The sequence below is a fragment of the Budorcas taxicolor genome, chromosome 1, assembly GCF_023091745.1.
Source record: "Budorcas taxicolor isolate Tak-1 chromosome 1, Takin1.1, whole genome shotgun sequence".
NCBI classification, from domain to species: Eukaryota; Metazoa; Chordata; class Mammalia; order Artiodactyla; family Bovidae; genus Budorcas; species Budorcas taxicolor.
Genome location: NC_068910.1, coordinates 176,708,175 through 176,730,426, shown reverse-complemented (window position 1 = coordinate 176,730,426; position 22,252 = coordinate 176,708,175). Strand labels below are relative to the sequence as shown.

Here is a 22,252-nt window from a genome sequence, read left to right as displayed (position 1 = left end):
AATTTCTCAATGCAGATCATAAGCAAGGTAGAGAAACTGAGATTTGGGAGGGGTCTTAAAGCAGGGCTAGGATGTGGAAGTGGAAGTATAGAAGAGAAAATTCTAAACTAGGAGAGAGGACAGGAATAAATCATGTAGAGAAGCAGTGAAACTATAGACTTGATAAATAAAAGGTACAGAGAGCATTGAAAATTCATGTTTAGCCCTGATTTTGTAGTAGGCATGGAAAGGATATTTTCCTAAACAGATAACTCAATAAGGCAGAAGTTGGAAGGTGATTCCGGGAATGCTAGCGTAGGTGGGCTGAGTGAGAAGCTAGGGAGAGTAGGCAGGTAGGGGCTGCTTCTGCTCAGGTGTGAGCTGAGGGGGGCTACCTACAATGGGATAAAAAAGCCATGAAACAATTGGATGGCTCAATTGCACTGACTTGCTAAATGAAGGATATGAGTAATTTGAACATGACACCAAGCATGAAACCTCAAGGGACTTGGGAGACTGTGGCAGCTCACACAGAAACAACGAAGTTAGGTAAGTTTGTTTTTGGTAGGGGAGGGGGTGTATGTGTGTGTGTGTGATTAATATGGATTTAGACCTGTTGGGTCTAAGTCAGGGGTAATATCGAAGTGAAGATTGACAGCAAGAAAGTAAAGATGGAGTGGATTTAGGATCTGTCAGCCAAGAGGTGATGGTTGAAGCCTTGGGAATAGTTGAGTTCTTAAAAGGAGAAGTATAATGTTGAAATTAAGAGGACATCAAGTATTAGAGTAGAAGGAAAACAAAAATCAGCAAAGGGAACAGAAGAATATGACGCTTTTAGAAGTCATATCAATTAGAGTGTGGTGAAAAAAGAACATTTTGACAAAGAGAAGAAAGGTGGTAGCAGATATGTGAATACCTTGGATATGGACATAATACATATGCCCTTTCGCAAGAGGTTCTAAACTTCCTTTCTAGTGTCTACATTTCTTCTAAGAAATAACCTGTCAAAATAAGTTTTAAATGTTTTCTGTTGGACTGTCTTAGGTGTTTTTTTGTTATTTACTGATTTGTGCAGAATAATGATGGGAAAACTGTGGGGTTATAGGTTAGAGTCTAACGTCCTGAGTGTATATGTGCTCTTTTTGCCTACCCGTCCCAGACCACTGGATCTCAAGGGCACTAGCCATATAGATACTCTGGGACATGATGTGGGTAGCTTAAGGGCAACCTGATTAGGATACCAGCCATTTGCTCCTCAGCATAACAACATGTACTTTCCCATCCAAAGGCCTTCCCAGAAACCAAGGAGTTTTCTTATTCTTCAGGGGAGTGGCTACACAGGTCCCTTGGCTGGGTAGTGTCCAGGGTCTCTGTGCTAGAGTTGGTAGTGCTCAACTTGTCTGAACTACTGTTTGCCCTCTCCCTGAGTCCCATCCCCCCTTTCTCTCTACCAGTTCCCTATTATATGCTCATGCTATCAGTTTTGAAAAAACCCCACTTATGTGTTGACTTCTAATTCTCTGTTTTTCAATACACTTGACAGACCTATTAAGTCTGTTAATCTGTAGATTCTCTCAGGCACTCTTTTTTTCCCTCTCACTTTTTTTTCTTGGATTTTATTTTTGAAGAAACCAGATCCTTTGATTCCTAGGATTTGTAGGATTACCTACAATCTAGGTGATTGTACCCTAGAGATCTGAGCAGGTTTCTTCAGTGATACCCACCCAATGAGCAATGTGACATTTGGAATCCAAAATCTTACACGTGACTTAATGTTTAGGGGGAAGGCTTTGGCTTTTTTTGATAGTGGTTGCCAGGCTTAACTCATTAAAATGTATTTAAACTGGATCCTTTAATTGTAGCTGAGAAATCATACCAAATGTAAAAAATACCTCACAGAACTGTATCTTGGCAGAGAAACGTATACAATAGAAATAACTTCAGTGATAGACAAGATTGCTGAATAGCGGTACGTTTCTCTTTATTCTGCTTTGTTGATTCACAAGCTGTTATGGATACTTTTATATTCCTAGTTACTATTCCTCCCTGGGGGGAGAATGGTGAAACTTAAACTTATGGATGGAGTTTTCATGCTCTACTTACACACACACACACACACACACACACACACACACACACACACACACACACACACACACAGAGTCCTCTACTGGTTAGAAAATATTTTCTGTGTCAGAAAATACAACTGTCACTTTTGGAAGTTTCTATAAATTAAGAAAACTCGGGGAAAATTTTGGAAAGAAAAAGAAGTGAGAGAGTGAAAGAGGGAAATGGATGGAAAAGAAAAGAAAGGTGGAGAAAAGGATGTTGAAAAAAATATAAAGTCTCCCACCAGCAATTCTATAGATTACTTTAAAAGGTTGGGAAGATTCAAATCTGAGCACAGAAATTGTTGAGCATTGGCAAGTATAGGTATTGATACCCATGGTGTTTATTTTAAGTAAAAGTTGGTTTTAGCTTAAATCTTTCTGCCCGTGGAAGGGAAAGTCATGGCAAGTGCACTTCTCTTTGATCCTATGAAGTCAAGGGATGGAGGTCAAGCCATACTAAGGCAAAAATAAAATATTACATAAGGCTGGGGATCATCTTGAAATTTAGTGTTTGTCCTTTACGAAGTTGTTCAGTCGTGTCTGACTTTTTGTGACCCCATGGACTGTAGCCTACCAGGCTCCTCCGTCCATGGAATTTTCCAGGCAAGAGTACTGGAGTGGGTTGCCATTTCCTTCTCCAGGAGATCTTCCTGACCCAGGGATCGAACCTGGGTCTCCCGCATTGTAGGCAGACACTTTACCGTCTGAGCCACCAGGGAAGTCCTTTAAACCTCTATAAATTTAAATATTGGTTTAGCCAAAAAGTTAGTTCAGGGTTTCCATAAGCTGTTATGGAAAAATCTGAAAAACTTTTTAGCCAACCCAATATTTATAATATACACAAAAATAATGTTTATAGTACATACTTTAACTTGCTTGTATAAAAAATGCATCACTATGAAAGATTACACCAGACCTAAAATGAAACAAACACTATTTAACAAGGTATAGCAGTGTTCAAAACCCTATTAAAGTATGAGTAATATTTACCATACAAGGTTGTAAAAAACATGGAATTTTAGAGCCTGAATGTGATTTCTCAAATGTCTCTGTAAATCTATATCTTGAAACTGGCTTCCATTGCACTGAAACCTTACTGAGATGTCAAAGAATCATGAACTTTAAATCAAGGTTTTCCAGTTTCATCACTTGACATTTTGGGCTGGATCATTCTTTACTGTGGGGAGGGGACTGTCCTGTGAACGCAGGATGTTTAATAGCATCCCTGGCTTCTACCACTAGGTGACTAGTAGCACCATTTCCCAATTGTGACAGCCAAGAAACGTCTCCAGACATTGCTAGATGTCTCCTTGGGGCAGCAGAATCATCTCCAGTTGAGTACCACTGGCTTAAATAATCTCAGGAGATCATCTAATGCTTTCTCTTTGTACTAGGCAGAATAGTGCTTCCCTAGAGATGTCCACTTCCTGTCCTTGGATCCTGTGAATGTGTTACCTTATAAGGCAAAGGATACTTTACAGATGTGATTATTAAGTTAAGGATAACTCAGGGAGATTATCCTGAGCTATCTGGATGGTCTTATGTGACCACAAAAGTTCTTATTGGGTTGGCTAGAATGTCCACTCAGGTACCATTTATAGAAAACCCCAAATGAACCTTTTGGCCAACCCAGTATAAGAGGAAGGGAACAGGAGGGTCAGAATCAGAGAGGGAGATGTGAGAACTGAAGCAGAGCAAGCCAAGATTGGAGTAATACAGCCATGAGCCAGAGAAAGTGTGTAGCCTCTAGAAGCTGAAAAGGGAAAGGCATGGTTCTTCTAGGGTATCCAGAAGGAGTGTATCCCTGTTGACCTCCAGAGCCGTAAGATAATACATTTCTGTTGAGTCACTGCGTTTGCAACAGTTTGTTGTAGTAGCAATAGGGAACTAGTAATATACCCTTCTATAGTTTCTTTATTTGAGGCCTGTCTTTGAAGAGTTAAACATGCATACACAGTGTCTCTTGCTAAACTAGTCTTTTATTATAAAATTGTGTGTAACATATAAAAATAAGCAAGAAATGTTAAATAGATTAATAGAGAGGTATAATAATACAGGAGAATAATAATAGAATATAATAAAGTAAAAATAAGAGATAATAAAATAGAATAATAATAGCTAACACTTACTGAATGTTTGTGTGTCTGACCCTGTTGCAGGCAGTTTACATTTGATCCTCATAGTGACCTTGTGCATTAGGTGCCATTATACATTCTTTTCACAGATGAACAAACTTGAGCTAGCATTGCACTCCAGGCAGCTTGGCTCTAGAGCCTGTATTCATGACCACTTCTCCATGTTGCCTTAAAGAAAATTAGGCGTCTGTCAAACTTTTAATGCTCTATACTTGTACATACCATATTTGAGAGCAAATTGCCTCCCCTCATGCTAGAGCTTGGAATTAAAGGATGTAAGTGCCTCTCAGAGAACTGAAATAATTAAATCCAAACTGAGAAGGAGAAGAATGAGTATCTCTTTGACCAAGAATCAAGCTACTTTACTGAGAACAGTAAGCAACTTTATCCGTGACCTTAGTACATCAAACTCAACTTGGAATTGAGGAGTTTAAAGAAGCAAACATTAGTAGTTGGTCCTCAACTCTCCAGGGGATAGAGAAACCAAGTTCAGATACATGATCAGTCGAGTTCTCAAGACGGCAGGACCACCCATACAGGTGTGCAGGTTGTACACTGCACAATTGTGGCAGTCCTGAGGGATTTGTGGAGCACCAGGACCTGGATGAACCTCTCACAACTGTCCATTTTCTTTACTTTAATTCTCTACTCACCAAGCAAACTTTTGATGAGTATTAAATATTAATACAGGAAAGGAGGCATTCTATTCACTTGATAGATATATTCAGCTTGGTGAGATAATGTGTTCATATTCTGATATATAATCACTTTTGTGTGGCTGGAGCTATAATCTTTGAAGTAAATGAAGCTTCCAAATATCTGATCATTTCTGCAAGGGCCAGATCCTGGTAGTAACCTCAGTGAAGCATCTTGTTAGCAACTGGCCTTTTCCTGACAACAGCAGGGAATATCTGCACTGATACAGGCCGTGGTCCCTCCTTCCTTGTCTGTTGACACCCGAGGAACCTCCATGAAGAAAAATGGCACAACTAGATGAGAACACTGAGGACTCTAGGCTGACTCATGAGAGCTGCCGGCCAGGCAACAGCCTTTCAGAGCGGAAGATGAGGCGACTTCATTACGTAATTAAGCTTGAAAAAAACCCTTCGGGCAATAAGAACACAGCAGGCATCTTAGTGGGAAGACTGCTGAAGCATAGCTTTGTTAATTTAAATGTGGCATGTGGCAATTTGCTTTGGGCTTCCCTGACACCATTCTCCTGACAATTGTGTAAAAATACTTGCTTCAAAAATTCTCTAGTCTAAATTAGCATCTGTCAATCAGATCCTTTCCAAGAAAGGGAGTCAATTATATGATAGGTACACTCATATATAACATAACATATTTTTCTTACCTTCTAGGTAGATTTTAAGCAGTCATGCACCATCTCTTTTTAGTACATGGTCAAGTTATGGAAAACAGATAAATTGGATTCAGTGGCTAAAGGGAAAAAAAAATTGGCAATGTCTGATAAGTTCATTTGGTGTCTTAAGGTTTATTTTACAGAAAAGGCAAAACTATAGGGGCAGAAAGTAGAATAGCTACTGCTTACAGGCTGGGATTGGAATAAGGATTCCCACAAATGGACATAAGGAAACATTCTGGGGTGATGGAATGTTTCTAGAGTTGGACTGTGGTGATCATTGTACAAATACGTAGATGTATTAAAAGTTACTGGGTGAATTTTATGGTATATCATTTAAAAGCAGCAAAGTCACCCTTATCCCTTTTTTTCTGTCTCTCCAGTGTCCATTTATAAGTAATTATCTTCTGTTTTGATCTTATACTTGCTATCGTTAGTAAATGTTGAGTCCATTTATTCCCATTTCCACAATTTAAAACAATTATGTGTCATTTTCTATGCCTACCAAATCACTAAATAATTTAAGCTTCTCAGTTTTAGTGAGTACCTATTATTTGATTACATTAACATTATATTGATGAAAAGTCTACAGAAATAGTAAATCAACTAGGAAATTAAAATTATTTCAGAATTGGACATGGGAAGCATTGTTTGCATATGTTGGAGTTGCGTTTTCAGAGGAAGTCGGGGATATATGTGGTATGGTAGGCCAGATAGATCAACCACCTCTTAATCAAAGGCAGGATACAGGGTCTACCACAGAGTGGTTCTTGGGGATAATCGTGCTCCTGGGAAAAGGTGTTGGTTTTTCCCAAGAGTTCTGTGAATTGTTTCCCTTTTCACCCTGACTACTAATATGTCAAGAGATTTGTCTTAAACCTATAATTATAGGACCTCTTTGTATACATTTGATTCATTAGCATTATCTCTGCCCTCCTTTTTCTTTCTCAGCTGATGTATATGATTGTATTTTATATATCCTTGTAAGGCCACTTTGAATTATTTTATAACCACATAGGTTTATGGACCATAGGTATATGGTCCATATACCATAAAATTAACCACATAGGTTAATAATTAGATGATTAGAATATAGAGAAATTCCAGTAATAGATACGTGCATGAGAAAGACTGTTAAAGGGTAAACTTTATTTTGAAGAGATGTGTTATGAATAATTAAGGCAAAATCTTTTGAAAGATTATGGCTTCTTTTTCCACAAAGCCAACAGCATGAAAGAACTGAGATGTAAGTTTGGGCCACATCCTGTGTTGCTAGTATGTGATCTTAATTAAGTCAGTTTAGCTCTCTGCATTTCATTTTCCTTATCTACAAAATTGAAAATTAAAAGTGTCTCATTTTACAGAGAAACAGCAAAGATTAATGACAGCCCATTTCATTTTATGCATTCTTGAAGGAGATGCACCACAGGTATAATGCACAGATGTATTCCATTTAATATGTTCTTTCATGAAAGTTGCAGATGCACCATTTAAAGCTGATTTATGAAGGGTAAAAATCTATTTATTGAGAATCAAAAGGCAGTCAACATATTTTTTAAGTGGAAGGTGTATCTAAAAAAGAGAGAGGGTAGGGGTTGGAGGGGGAGAGAGAGTGAAAGTAGTATATTTTAGATACTCTCAGGTAAAAATGTCATCTCTTATTAACATTTTCCTTGACTACTGTGTTCTATCTTAGCACAAGGAGGGACAGTTCAGCCTGCAAATCACGTAAAATGAGCAAAATTAGTAATAGGCACGTGCATCCATGTTTCCTGTAAAGCAAACCACATTTTGGGGTGTGTGTGAAATCAGTCAGGCACACTTCGATTTGAACACATAGCTCTTCTGTGCTCACCCTTGCAGACACTCACTGTTACCCCTTCCCTCCCCAGTGATTAAACTCTAAAAGTAAAGAAGCCAGAGGGCTACAGGAAGAGGAGAATAACTAGATTCTTGTTATTCGCAGTGTGGTCCACATACTAGCAGCATCAGCATCAGCTGGGAACTTGCAAAAATGCAAATTCTCAGATCCCAGCTCAGACCTGTTGAATCTGCAACTGCATTTTTAGTCAAATTGCCAGGAGAGGACACTGCACAGTAAGGACTGAGAGGCACTGAGCAACAGTGATTCTCGACTATGGCTGCTTATTACGATAATTGGGGAAACTTTTCAAATATACCCATGCCAGCCTATCTCTCTTCCCTGACACACAAAGTTCCCAGTCCTTCAGCAGAGTGATTTCTGCTGAGTGTTGGCAGAAAAGGAATTTAAGTAAATAAAGTGACATTAAGGTATATAGAAATTCCCTGGGCATTTGCATTTTTACAAGAAGTTCAATGTAACCAACTGATTGCTTTAAAAGGTGCAATTTTGGACAGCGCTACTCAGTGAAAACTAAGTCAGCGCTGAGGGACACTGGCCCTGTTTTTTTTTTTTTTTTAAACTAATTATAATGGAGAAGCTGAACCTGGACTGTCCCTAGTATAATTTCCTAGTATAATGTAGGCACGGATATTTCCATAGAGACTTCAGAACAACATCTTTCCTCATCTGTTCCTCTCTTCATTCATTTATAGTTCCCCCAAACATTAATTGAACACTTTCTAAATATTGAGCACTTTTCTAGATACTGGGGATTTGAACTTAGATATACCCTGCCCTCAGGAAAGTGACAGTCTGGTCAGCATGACAGACCAATAAACAGAGTTACCATGTGGTTTGGGTAAGAGCAGCGAGAAGCAGAGTGTGCCACAGGCGCTCTGAGAACGGAGCACCTAAAATCGCATCAATTCTTACATAGCTTGGCAGCTAGAGTGATTGTAACAGGGCCAGGAAAGCATTTGCAAGAGGAAACATCGCCTGCTGGTTCAGAAGGCCAGTCAGGGATTGGCAGGCCAGTGGGACAGAGGGCAGCATGTGCGCAGGCTGGATGCAATACGCCTGGGAAACCTGGGTACGTGTAGGGTCTGCAAAGAGTTCACGATGACTGGGGTGTAATGTGGAATGCACTGGGTTGTAATTCCTCTTCAAGTCTATAGAAAATGCATTATAGGGAGCATCTAAAGGATTTTAAGCAGAGGTAGGGCATTGTCAAGCTTGCCTGCTAGTTCATGCCAACCTGGTAGAGCAGAGACAGAGCTGTACCCCCATACAAGGGAATACTATTTCTGTGTCTTGGTTATGAGGGAGAGCTTAGCAAGATCAAAGAACTAGAATAATGACTCTAGGGCTAAGTCACAGAGGACGTGTGTGTGGATGGATGTGAGAGTAGGGGTGATAAGGGTATGTCAGCATTGGCACAGGATTTTGTAGTCCATGGTAAATTCCACGGTAAAGTGTTTGAACCTTCTACTAATACCAATGAAAAGTTATGAAATGAAGTTTTCAGTGAAGATCACAATTGTTGAGAAGGTTCACTGACTGTAACTAAAGAAGGGCCGGGGGCGGGGAATTAGTCTACTACCCTTTAACCATAGCCCTAATGGTTGCCTGGATTTGATGGTAACGGGGTGGAGAGAATAGATGGACTTGAGAGATCTTTAGGAGTAAATATAAGGCATAAAGTAAATATGTGAGGTTGTGAAAAAGAAGTGAGTAAAATGTAACTGACGTTTCTGGCTTGGGAAACTGGGTGATAAGTGTTGCCAGTCACTCAGCCAGGGGACACGGGGGAAGAAATTAGAGAGTATGTTAAAAGCTAGAGTCTGATCATTGGCGTTAAATGCAGCTGAGAGGTTGATAAGATAGAAATGAAAGCACAAAGGAAGAGGTTGGGATTTCCCTGGTGGTCCAATGGTGAAGACTTTGCCTTCCAACGCAGGGGGTGTGGGTTTGATCCCTCGTCTGAGAGCTAAGATCCTACATGCCTCATGGCCAAAAAGCCAAAACATGAAGCAGAAGCAAAATGTAACAAATTCAATAAAGACTTTAAAGAATGGTCCACTTAAAAAAAATTTTTTTTTTTTTAATGAAGGAAGAGATTGAAGATTCCATCGGAAGATGGGAAAAATGACGGATCTTGTTCCTGGGGACATAAGAGAGGATACATTCAGAGAAAAGACAGCAGGGCTGCTATTAAACAGAGGAGGAACCTCTCTTCCTGTCTCACCAGGGGGAAAGTGGCAATGATAGTATGAATGCTAGTATGGTTAGAGGCTGGCAAGGATGGGAATCTGTGTGATACATCACCCAGTTACTTCAGTTTCTCTTTGTAAGAGGAATTAAGGGTTTTGAAGGCTGGAAAGGGCCAGTGTGTGGAGTGAAAGGAAAGACTAACCAGGGCCGTGTAGAAAGGCTTTGCACGGAATTAATGGCCCTGTTGAAGTTTTCTTATTTGAAATGGCATTAAACTAAGCAGTTACAGGGTTTTCCCAGCCTCACAGATAATGTCTTCCACAGATATTTACTGAACATTGTTCCAGCTGCTGCAGAGGTAGACGTAAACAACACAAAGTCTCTGCTCCTAATGAGCATGCAGTAAAAAGGGAGACTGACAATACACAAGTCAATCAATAATTCTATACAAATATCCTGAAATACCTTAACCTAAAGTTGGAAGGGACAAGGTAGGTGGCGGGGAACATTCAGGATGGGCTCATTTGCAAGGGGAAGGGAATGAAATTCTCTGGGAGATGACAGTTTAAATGATGGCACCATAGAATGTCGCCTGCTACTGCTACTGCTAAGTCACTTCAGTCGTGTCCGACTCAGTGCGACCCTATAGACGGCAGCCCACTAGGCTCCCCCGCCCCTGGGATTCTCCAGGCAAGAACAGTGGAGTGGGTTGCCATTTCCTTCTCCAATGCATGAAAGTGAAAAGTGAAAGTGAAGTCGCTCAGTCGTATCCGACTCTTAGCGACCCCATGGACTGCAGCCCACCAGGCTCCTCCGTCCATAGTATTTTCCAGGCAAGAGTACTGGAGTGGGGTGCCGTTGCCTTCTCCGAGGATGTAGCCTAATAGAAGGTAAAAGAAAAGCCAAGGAAGAGCAGAGTAGACCTGAAGTAAGAATTGCAGAGGGACTAAAGTGAAAAAGCTTCTGACTTCAGGAAGGCTGACGTGTAGATGACGCAAGTAAAAGATTTCAAAGGTAACTATTCCATAATATCAGAACATCACCCTGAAAATGCAGATATGAATGTGGAATGGAGGTGAAGGTCACGAGACTTGGTAAGGTTAAGAAATTCTTAAGTCAGATAGTAGCAGAGATTGTCCACGTAGTCCCTGATGATATCTGGGAACATGGTAGAACATTTGTGGTAGGGAAGACTGAGCGAGATGTCGAGTCTTTAATAAAGATGAATGTCTAGGAATTTAGTAGACAGTAGAGATAAAGCAGATGAGGTGGGGATGGTCAGCTGTCAGAAGCCTAAATAAACCCAGTGGAGAGGAATGATCTGAAGCTGCGTAGAGGGACCGTAGGAGGCTGGTTTTGTTTTTCAGTGTGTGGAGTGCTGATGGAGAGAAAGCTTCAGGGAAAGGGGCTTCCCTTAAATCAGAGCTGGGGGAGCGTCCTGTGAGTAGGCTGTGTGTGTGTTAGTCATTCAGTCATGTCCAACTCTTTGTGACCCCATGGACTGTAGCCCACCAGGCTCTTCTGTCCATGGATTTCTTCAGGCAAGAATACTGGAATGGGTGGCCATTTCCTCCTCCAGAGGATCTTCCTAACTCAGGGGTCGAATCCGGGTCTCTTGCATTGTGGGCAGATTCTTTACCACCTGTGAGTAAGCTTAGGGCTTAATAAATCATGCCTTCTTGTCCAAGATAATTCTAGAAATGCTCTTCTGATCCTGCTTCCTCACACAACCCAAAATGCTTTCTTTCACTCTCTAAAGGCAGACTTGCAGGAGATACCCATCTGAATGGAGGTAAATGTTTGCTGATAGGAATCAGATTCTAGAATCATAGTATGGGCCACCTGATCTAGAAGTTAGCACTGCCAGACATAGTAGCAATGATTATGATGTTTTATTAAAGTAAGTATGGGAAAATATTTCATGAAAGGTATCTTTCCAAATCCTTCTCTATACCCTGCCTTACTGTGAAGAAATTATTTACATATCATTTCCAGGTGAAGTTTGGAATAGTTGTTCAGTTTCTCATTAGATGTGGACATTTTTGTTTTCAGAGATGAAATTATTTACATATCATTTCCAGGTGAAGTTTGGAATAGTTGTTCAGTTTCTCATTAGATGTGGACATTTTTGCTTTGGTTTTCAGAGATGAAATAAAATGTATCATTTGTCCTTTGGAAATTAACCCACTCTGGTTAGGGTTTTCAATTTCTGTGTGTCATCAGTTATTGTATCACCCCAGTGGGTCAGCAGCAGTGGGTAAGAGGAGATGCTGGAGGGCCACCTGTCCAGCATGTTGTGTGGGAACTCCATTTGATGGAATTAGAATTAGTCATGAATTCATTTTTATTTTTTTTTATCTGCCTAGATGAAAACTCAAAGTGAACCAGTGAGTTCTTAAAGCAAAATATTTGTTTAAACATTTTTCAGAGGCATAATCTTCTTTCAAAATTTAAAGGAAAAGAAAAGCCCAAACAAAATTGTCACATTTTAGACACAACGTGTCTTTAAAAAAACCTTCAAAGTAGTACCTTAGCCTGAAACTAATAAAAAGGGGTTTGGTCCATAGCACAGACTAGGTGGATTAGGAAATCAAATTGAAATTGATTAGCAGGTAACCAATAGCCAGCAGTACCTCTGTTTCTTTGGGTTTGATGCTTAAAGCAAAAATAAAGAAGCCAACCTTAAAGTGTTGAAGATGGCTTAGGCCATATCTTGTAAGTAGCTTCCTTTGTTAATTAAGACTTTATTGAACTTCAGTTCAGTTCAGTTCAGTTCAGTTGCTCAGTCGTGTCCGACTCTTTGTGACCCCATGGACTGCAGCACGCCAGGCTTCCCTGTCCATCACCAACTCCCAGAGTCCACCCAAACCCATGTCCATCAAGTTGGTGATGCCATCCAACCATCTCATCCTCTGTTGTCCCCTTCTCCTCCTGCCCTCAATCTTTCCCAGCATTAGGGTCTTTTCAAATGAGTCAGCTCTTTGCATGAGGTGGCCAAAGGATTGGAGTTTCAGCTTCAACATCAGTCCTTCCAATGAACACCCAGGACTGGTCTCCTTTAGGATGGACTGGTTGGATCTCCTTGCAGTCCAAGGGATTCTCAAGAGTCTTCTCCAACACCACAGTTCAAAAGCATCAATTCTTCGGCGCTCAGCTTTCTTTATAGTCCAACTCTCACATGCATACATGACCACTGGAAAAACCATAGCCTTGACTAGATGGACCTTTGTTGGCAAAGTAATATCTTTGCTTTTTAATATGCTGTCTAGGTTGGTCATATCGTTCCTTCTAAGCAGTAAGTGTCTTTTAATTTCATTGCTGCAGTCACCATCTGCAGTGATTTTGGAGCCCAGAAAAACAAAGTCAGCCAGTTTCCACTGTTTACCCATCTATTTGCCATGAAGTGATGGGATTGGATGCCACGAGAATTTCTTTTTTAAAGAACTCGCAAATCATTAAAGACTTATAATAAAACATGGTTGAGGATCTAGTAGTTATTTTAAAATACTACCAGAAAAGAAAGTTTTTGTTAAATCTAAGGGCTTAATTTTCTGCTTTAATGAAATTAATTGAGTGAAATTAAGATGTTTCTGATACCTCTTGCCATTTTGAAGCCAGAATGTATTCATTATCCCCAAACACATATATATACCAATTAATGATTTCACTAACTTAGAAACCAAGAAGCAAAGTATTAAAATTATATTTGTTCAGAGAAATAATTTAATTATGTATAAGTGAATCAAAGAAAAAAGCAATATTTAAAAAGTCATTAATTGAACAGAATGTTTTTCTAAGCCCCGCTTATAATATTCTGTAGCAAGGAAGTGACAATGTGTTGAGAAAAAATGGTACAAGTGAAACCTTGAAAGTCTCCTTAAACTCATATCCATGCAAATATGAACCTCTAAAAGAGAATATAAGGTAGCAGCTACAGATGCTATGAAACATGATATATTTCAACAACTATGGTAATAAACTGAAAGAAGTGGAAAGATTTGCAAAGCTGACAAACTGGCTGAGTTCCATGCAGGCCCTTGTTGCAGGATCAGCTCCATTCCAGGCCCAGGCACTTACTAAGCCAAGGTCATTGGCTCTGGCTCCCATGTCTGGTCAGTCTTGTGCCTGGTGAACTGCCTCTGACCCCACTCTAGTGATTGGGTTCCTACCTTGTCCCTTGGGATCTTACTTCTGGGTCATCCCCCGGTTTTGGAAATTGAGTTTCTGTTTTTCCTTCCCTGTCTTCTGGGACTGGCACCTACTGTATTGCCTTTTGCACACGGTCTGCTGGTTACAGTGCCCTCATCACAGCTGCCTGCTGCTCCTTGTCCCTGGGTAGCTTCTTTCCATTGCTATTAGGCAGGAACTTCCTCTGTTGCTGATCCCTCATAGTCTATCTAAACTGGGATTCAGTCTCCCAGGATTGGCTCAGACTACTTCTACCTGAGCCCACTTTATGTACATGACAACATTTTATATGAAAGGAAAATATTTCTTCATTTGCTGACAAAGAAACAGCTCAGTGATGTTGTATGCTGATACAGAAAGCCAAGGATCTGGCTTTTCTCTCAACTATCAACCAATCATGCCTGTTAATTTTAAAAATTTAGAGAGGGAGGAATCAATTTTTTGTCTTATTTTACTTCAATACAAGAAAATCTATGTGTCAAAAGTTCAAAATTTTTCAGATACTGCCTATCTGAGTTTAAATGAACAATAAAAGCCATATTTAACTGTAGTAACAGGAAAAAAGAAGCCAGTATCAAAATATCTTAAGATTTTGATACAGTAAAAGTATAGCTTTAAAATAACAGGTGGTGATAATTTGCTAACAGAAGACAAGAAGGAAGGGTTCTTTGGGAGTGTCTCTTATGGACTAGTCATTGTTTAAGGTATTGGAATTAAAATCGTTGCTGTGGGTAAACGGTGTACTTGTAATTATTATTGCTTTTATAGTCTGTGGATTACCTGGAAATATACCTTGAGTTAATTCTTAGAAACTGCACATCTTGTACTGGTAACTTATTGCATGATTGATAGTCTGAAGCTCCATCTCTAACCTAGCCCATACAGTCATACAAATGATGCCTTTGTATACAAATCTTACAGAAGAGGTCAACTCTTCTTACAGATTAATATCTGTAATCCATGAGAACTCTGTCTGGATTCATGGGGAGGCCTTGTCCAAGCAAGGGCTCCTGAAAACCTAAGTTGACTGGGCAAGGGCATGTGCTGAAAGATGGTTTATAACTTTCTGACCAGCCATCCAGATAGACTGAGGATCAAAAGGCCCATTTCTATTAGATGCACATGATGAGGACTTCTAGGACAAAGCTGGCTATTTCCTGCAACCTCAGCAAGAGGAAATCCTTTCCCGTGATCAACTCCCTTCCCTAAACTGGACAGGGTGACAAAGGCCAAGCCCCTGCTTGTTGGTTCCCACAGATCTCTTTCCACCAACTGAAGAGGCAGGGCTCCTCTTCAGGGATGCTCTGCCCTGGGGATTTTGAAGCCCTGGGGATCTAGCCCTTCATTCTTTATCCATCCTGTATCCTTCCTTCTGAGGATGACCTACCTTTCCGTACTCACAGAGAGCTGCTCTACACTCCAGTCCTCTTTCAGTTGCCTCTTTTGTCAAGCCCGTCACTCACCTTCTCTCTGGACCATAACTCTGTTCCTGACTCCACTATCTGTTGAATGAATGAATGAATGAAATATCTTCCCTCTTTCACCTTTGCCTAGCTAACTCCTTTGTTCCCTGCTGCTGCTGCTAAGTCGCATCAGTCGTGTCCGACTCTGTGACCCCATAGATGGCAGCCCACCAGGCCACCCCGCCCCTGGGATTCTCCAGGCAAGAACACTGGAGTGGGTTGCCATTTCCTTCTCCAATGCATGAAAGTGAAAAGTGAAAGTGAAGTTGCTCAGTCGTGTCCGACTCTTTGCAACCCCGTGGACTGCAGCCCACCAGGCCTCTCCGTCCATGGGATTTTCCAGGCAAGAGTACTGGAGTGGGGTGCCATCGCCTTCTCCACCTTTGCTCCCAACACATCCTATATGTTTACCCATAACTCACATCATACTTGTAGTTAGTTCTCCAATGTCTAGATTTGCCCCACTATAATAACTATTTCTATCTTACTCATCAGTCTGTTTCTAGCAGCTAATAAGGTGCATCGCAAATAGTAAGTCACCAATAAATACTGATTGCATATATGAATATTTTTTGTTTTATATTTATATATTTTATTTACATTTTATATTTGTTTATATTTATTCTGTCAGGTTCCTTATCTTGGTTAGAAAGCCACTGTTGTCTAAGCAAGGTGTTTTCAGGGCACCTGGTATATAAATACAGCAGCAAAGAAGTGGTCTCATTCTGACTGTTCCACATACTGAAATCAGATTTCTTAGTTTTGTATCTCCGCATCAAATTTCCCGAGTTTAGCCCTTTTCCGTCTCATCTATCTCTTTTGCTAGCAGTAAAGTCAATTATTCTCTTCTTGGTGGTTTAATTTTCCTTGTTAATTCTACCCTTCTAAGCTAGAACTGGGTCAACAAGGAGACAGTTTCTGTATGTATTTCTCTCCCACTATTTTCTTCTTTCAGGGAGATTTTGTAACTAATTTCCTACTTACTTTAGCATTTCCAGCTTCATATGACCAAAATCTCCACTAGTCTGTCCTTTCTTTTCCAACACCAGCTCTCTCAGAGCTTCTCCCTTCTCAATAACTCATCTCTGCTCTCCTTTAGTGAGATCCTGTGCTCACCTTCTCTTAAATGTCTCTGTTTGGCTAAGTGTGGCTGGTTTTTGACCATCATCCTTGAAGATTCCTCTATCCCAGGAATATGTTTCACTCATGGTATGCTCATTCAGACTCCTGGTTAGTCCGCACAATCACCCAAAATAAGCTCATTTATAGAAGCACACTGCAAGTATCTCCTTATCTCTGAGTTATAGAAAATAGGAGCTTTACCTATCAACTGAATACTAGAGAAGTTTAGGAACTGGAAATGAGAGTGGAGCATAACAACCCTTCCTTTCTAGATATAGTTACTTTGTAGGAATTCATGTACATCATGAAAGAAATAGTCTTGTGTCAGAGGAAACCCTGCAGATTCTGTGAGGGCAGGGGTTTGGAGAAGGAAATGGGAACCCACTCCAGTATCCTTGCCTGGAAAATCTCATGGACAGAGGAACCTGGTGGATTGCAGTCCATGGGGTCGCAAAGAGTTGGGCACGACTGAGTGACTAACACACAACACACATTCACCATGACATATATTCAGATCCCAATAATGTCAGACATCTGGGGGTACTCAAAAATAGTTGTTGAAAATTTCAGAGTCTTTTCATGGTCCACAACGAAAAAAATCTTTTTTGGAGAAGGCAAATGATTTAACATAATCTTCTGGGTCTTCTGTAATAGAAGAGAGATAGGTTTTAAAAAGATAAACATATGGAGCTTACACTACCTTGTATTCACTAAATGCCTAATTTGTTATTATGTACTCCATGTCATAGTGCCCACTAGAGTTTTGTTTTGTTTTTATGATTTTGACTTCATTTTAGGCAGCATTCTAAAGCACCAATGACCCAGTTTATCCTTCTATTGTGATCTTGCACCACTCCCTATCCAAAATTGATGCAAAGGCAGAATGTTTTGAATTACTCCCAGTAATTACATATCACTGAAGTTGGACTGATCACTTTGTTTGACAGCATGATCCAAAATAGCAAAATTTTTAAATGGGAGAAACATGGCCATGTAATCTCATTGCTTTCTCCTTAGAGATACCCACCAGTGTCCAGAGTTTGAGATCTACCTAATAAAGTTACAAAGGGAACAATATAGCCTTTTCATAACCTTCATCTTTCCTTAAATGAGGAATATTATTATTCATTAATATTATAATCAACATGCAGCCTTGATAACTTATTTTAAGTGATATATTGTATTTAAATTGCAGTATAATCTTTAATAGCTTTTTAACAGCAGAGAATCTTTTAGGATTTAAAATGCAAATTGGACTTGAAAAGGAAAATTTATTTTTAGATTTAGGGCACTTTAACTTCATTGTAACAGTTTCAGGGCTTCCATTCGTTAACAGGATGTTTTGGGTTGTGAATTTTGAAGGAATCCCTACTGGAAAATTATTGACTATCCTCTCTTGGCTATGAGCCATTCATTTAAATTGGCTGTAAGATAAGGCTGAAGAATTTCACTAATTTGGAAATGCCAACTAAGTATTATTACTGTAGGTCCATTAGACTTGAGATTTCTGTAATTATCTATACAAGTTCTAAAGTCTAGGGTCAAACGAGGTGGAAAACTTTATGTAGCTATACTCATGTTATGAAGCAATTAAAATCTTAATTGGGCATGAAAAAAACAGTGACTGCTATATAATTTAATTTGGATTCTCTCTGTGGAGCTTTCAAAATGTTTTCTGGTGTTATTTGGAGCTATGGAAGGATGATTCTGTAGAAAGACATCAGCTTAAAGTTAGACCTAGGCTCTCTCTAAAGTCATATTGATAACTTCAAGCATGTAATCATTCAATGCCTAGGTTTCCTTAAAATAAACATAACATGTCCTATTTATAGAGCAATGGGAAGATGTTGTAAGAAAGAAAAATAATTAAAACCTTCAGCATTGCTACTTACCAACAGTGTGACTTCGCATACAGATTCCTTATCTTAAATTTCTTTAGCTCTAAAGTAGGGACTCAATTACTATAGCTCTAAAGTGGGCTTCTCTGTTGGCTCAGACAGCAAAGAATCTGCCTGCAATGCAGGAGACCTGAGTTTGATCCCTGGATTGGGAAGATCCCCTGGAGGAAGGCATGGCAAACCTCTCCAGTATTTTGCCTGGAGAATCCCCATGGACAGAGGAACTTGGCGGGCTACAGTCCATGGGGTCTCAAAGAGTTGGACGTGACTGAGCGACCAGGCACACAAAGTGGGGACAAAAATATTGTTGCCATACTTCAAACTTAAAGTTTGAAGCAAATGCATGAAGTAAGTGCCTGGTGCCTAACACGTGTCAAACACTGACTTTTTATTGTTATTATGACATGTGCATCTTTGGCTGAACCTTAATTAAAATCCTATAGTTTATATTTTACCTATAAATGTGACAGTGAGTTTATCTGTAAATCTGATAGCAAATGGATTCCAGGTTAACTATGTATATAGCTTGTGTCTGTGTGTATGTGGGTATGCCTCCTGAGGGGGCGTGGTTCTGAGTGTATGTTTATGCTTATGCATTCAAGGTAAATTGGTCACATGGTACAGTGGTAAAGAATCTGCCTCCCAAAGCAGGAGATGTGCCATATGCAGAATTCAGTCCCGGGGTTGAGAAGATCCCCTGAAGGAGGAAATGGCAACCCACTCCAGTATTCTTGCCTGGACAGAGGAGTCTGGCGGGCTACATTGCCAGATGGGGTCACAAAGAGTCAGACATGGCTGAGCACACATGCATGTCGTATATAAATATAATTTTAAACTAATTACTCTTCAAGCTAAAACACGAAAAGTAAATCTCCTTTCCTGGGAGTTTCAACTCTACAGAGAAAATTCACTATCTTGAAACTTTCTTCAAATCTACTTGTGTAAATCCACAGTTTCTGAACAGTGGTATAGAGGTGGCTTTTGGCACTGACCAGTTGGAATAGTGCAAGATTTGACTTTGGCTTAGCTTGAACTCACCCAGTGGTTGACAGGGAGTGTTTGACTAAATGATTAGCAGTTCTTATTACATCCTGATTACATCTAGCATCAGGTATTCCCTCACCTGCTTCCCCTCAACCTTTCTTTAACCAAGGTATCAGAAAAGCCATTTGAAACAGGGATTTCATTTAAAAAGGAGGGTTGGATTTTGCAAGAATCTGAACATTTATAATGAAAACTGTTTGGTTTTATTAGCATTATCTGTGTGCTTGCTAATTTTCAGTCATTTTCTCTTTACGAATGGTCCCCCAGATTCTAGTTTCTACATTGCTGCCTTCTGAATGGAGTCCTTTGTGACCCGTTGTAATTACATTGCATTTTCCTTGTGTTCTTTCAAAACGTTCTGACTTTGCCTTAATTTTGGTTGGGAGATGGTGGGAGGAGGGTGGCAGCAGGGGAATGAGGTCAGCAGTACTTTCAGAATGTTGTCAAAGGAGATTTTTAAATTGTCAAAAATTGCCTAGTAAGCAATAGCAAGCTTTGTGGTTTGTTGTTTAGTTGCTTAGTCATGTCCAACTCTTTGCAAGCCTTTGGATTGTAGCCCACCAGGCTCCTCTGTCTATGGGATTTCCCAGGCAAGAATACTGGAGTGGGTTGCCATTTCCTTCTCCAGAGGATCTTTGCAACCCAGGGATTGAACCCGCATCTCTTGTGTCTCCTGCATTGACAGGTGGGTTCTTTACCACTGAGCCACCAGGGAAACCCAAGTATCAAGCTTGGTATCTGTTAATAAAGCAGACAGGTTAGGAGGTTGAATCAGAAATGAATGTCCTCTGGTCTTCACAGGAGCGTTTGCTCCTAGATGCCCAGCATTTCTCTGACGTCTTCTGGACACTTCCAAAATGGTCATAGACCAGGCTGATGATTATAGTAATTTTTAAGGTACCAAAATGAAAATGTCATGTGGTTGAGAGCAAAAAACCAAGGGCGTAGGCCGACTGAGAGAGAATAGCTGAAAACAGTTTTGCTCATAACAGCTTCCTTAAACCTGATTTAAGCAGGGAAAGAATAGTCACTGAAGAAGATTTGCCACCAAGCTAGGAATGTTTCATATTTGTTGTAAATAAATAGATGCCTAGTCTATTAAAAATGTTCAACACTAAAACATATAGTGGCCAGGATTTTTTACTAATATGATAGTAACTGAGAAAGAAATTATTCAAGTCCATTTCCAAGTAATATAGTTGTTTGTTTTGCACATTTTCCTGGATATTTTTTAAAAGCCTGAAAGAAAAAAAATGGACAAGAGTGTAGTTGACCCTAGTCATTTACAAATTTTATATTTGCTAATTTGCTTACTGGCTAAAATTTATTTGTAACCTCCAAATCAGTCTTCACACTTTTGAGATCATTTATAGATTGATGAAAGATTTCTGTCACCCGCATATGTGTACCCTGATGATGTCCAATGAGATTGTAAACGAGGGTCCTTCTCTTGGTCTTTTTACTGCCACATGTTTCACATTTTTTATACAATTTGTTAATTATTATATTGTTTAAAATGGTCCCCAGGCCTAGTGCTGAAGTGCTATCTAGTGTTCCTAAGTGCAAGAAGGCTGTGATGGGCCTTACAGAGAAAAGACATGTGATACATAAGCTTCACTCAGGTATGAGTTGTAGTGCTGTTGGCTCTGACTTCAATGTTAATGAATCGATGAGTATATATTAAATCAGATATTAAACAAGAACACATAAAACAAGGTTATGTATTGATCAGTTGATGAAAATGGTGTGTGATCAGAGGCTCATAGGAACTTAACATTGTATTTTCCAAGGGTCAGTGCTTCAGAATTTTTTTAAATGAATTTTTATTGGAGAATAGTTGCTTTCAATTTGTGTTAGTTTCTACTGTACAGCAAAGTGAATCCGCTATATCGCTATATCTGCTATATATCCCCTCTTTTTTCAATTTCCTTCCAATTAAGGTCACCACAGGGCACTGAGTTTCCTGAGCTATACAGAATCAATATTTGTTAATTCAGTGTTACTGTTGACTTTAGAACAAATCCATCAAATAATAGAAATTCACCCTATTCATCAGTTCAGTTCAGTTGAGTTCAGTTGTTCAGTCATGTCTGACTCTTTGCGACCCCATGAACTGCAGCACACCAGGCCTCCCTGTCCATCACCAACTCCCAGGGTTTACCCAAACTAATGTCCATCAAGTCGGTGATGCTATCCAATCATCTCATCCTCTGTCATCCCCTTCTCCTCCTGCCTTCAATCTTTCCCAGCATCAAGGTTTTTTCCAATGAGTCAGTTCTTCGCATCAGGTGGCCAAAATATTAGAGTTTTAGCTTCAGCATCAGTCCTTCCAATGAATATTCAGGACTGATCTCCTTTAGGATGGATTGGTTGGATCTCCTTGCAGTCCAGGGGACCCTCAAAAGTCTTCTCCAACACCACAGGTCAAAAACATCAATTCTTCAGTGCTCAGCTTTCTTTATAGTCCAACTCTCACAAAGCCATGGAAAAACCATAGGTTTGACTAAACGGACGTTTGTTGGCAAAGTAATGTCTCTGCTTTTGAATATGCTATCTAGGTTGGTCATAACTTTTTTTCCAAAGAGCAAGCGTCTTTTAATTTCATAGCTGCAGTCACCATCTGCAGTGATTTTGGAACCCCCCAAAATAGTCTGCCACTGTTTCTCCATCTATTTGCCATGAAGTGATAGGACCAGATACCATGATCTTAGTTTTGTGAATGTTGAGCTTTAAGCCAACTTTTTCACTCTCCTCTTTCACTTTCATCAAGAGGCTCTTTAGTTCTTCTTCACTTTCTGCCATAAGGGTGATGTCATCTGCATATCTGAGGTTATTGATATTTCTCCTGGCAATCCTGATTCTGGCTTGTGCTTC

At 39.9% G+C, this 22,252-nt stretch overlaps 1 protein-coding gene across 1 annotated transcript in view; it reads left to right on the top strand.

Annotated features, from left to right (window-relative positions):
- MME (membrane metalloendopeptidase) overlaps positions 1-22,252 on the top strand; it is a 106,147-nt gene that overhangs the window by 5,447 nt on the left and 78,448 nt on the right. The gene's annotated exons all lie outside the window — the stretch shown is intronic.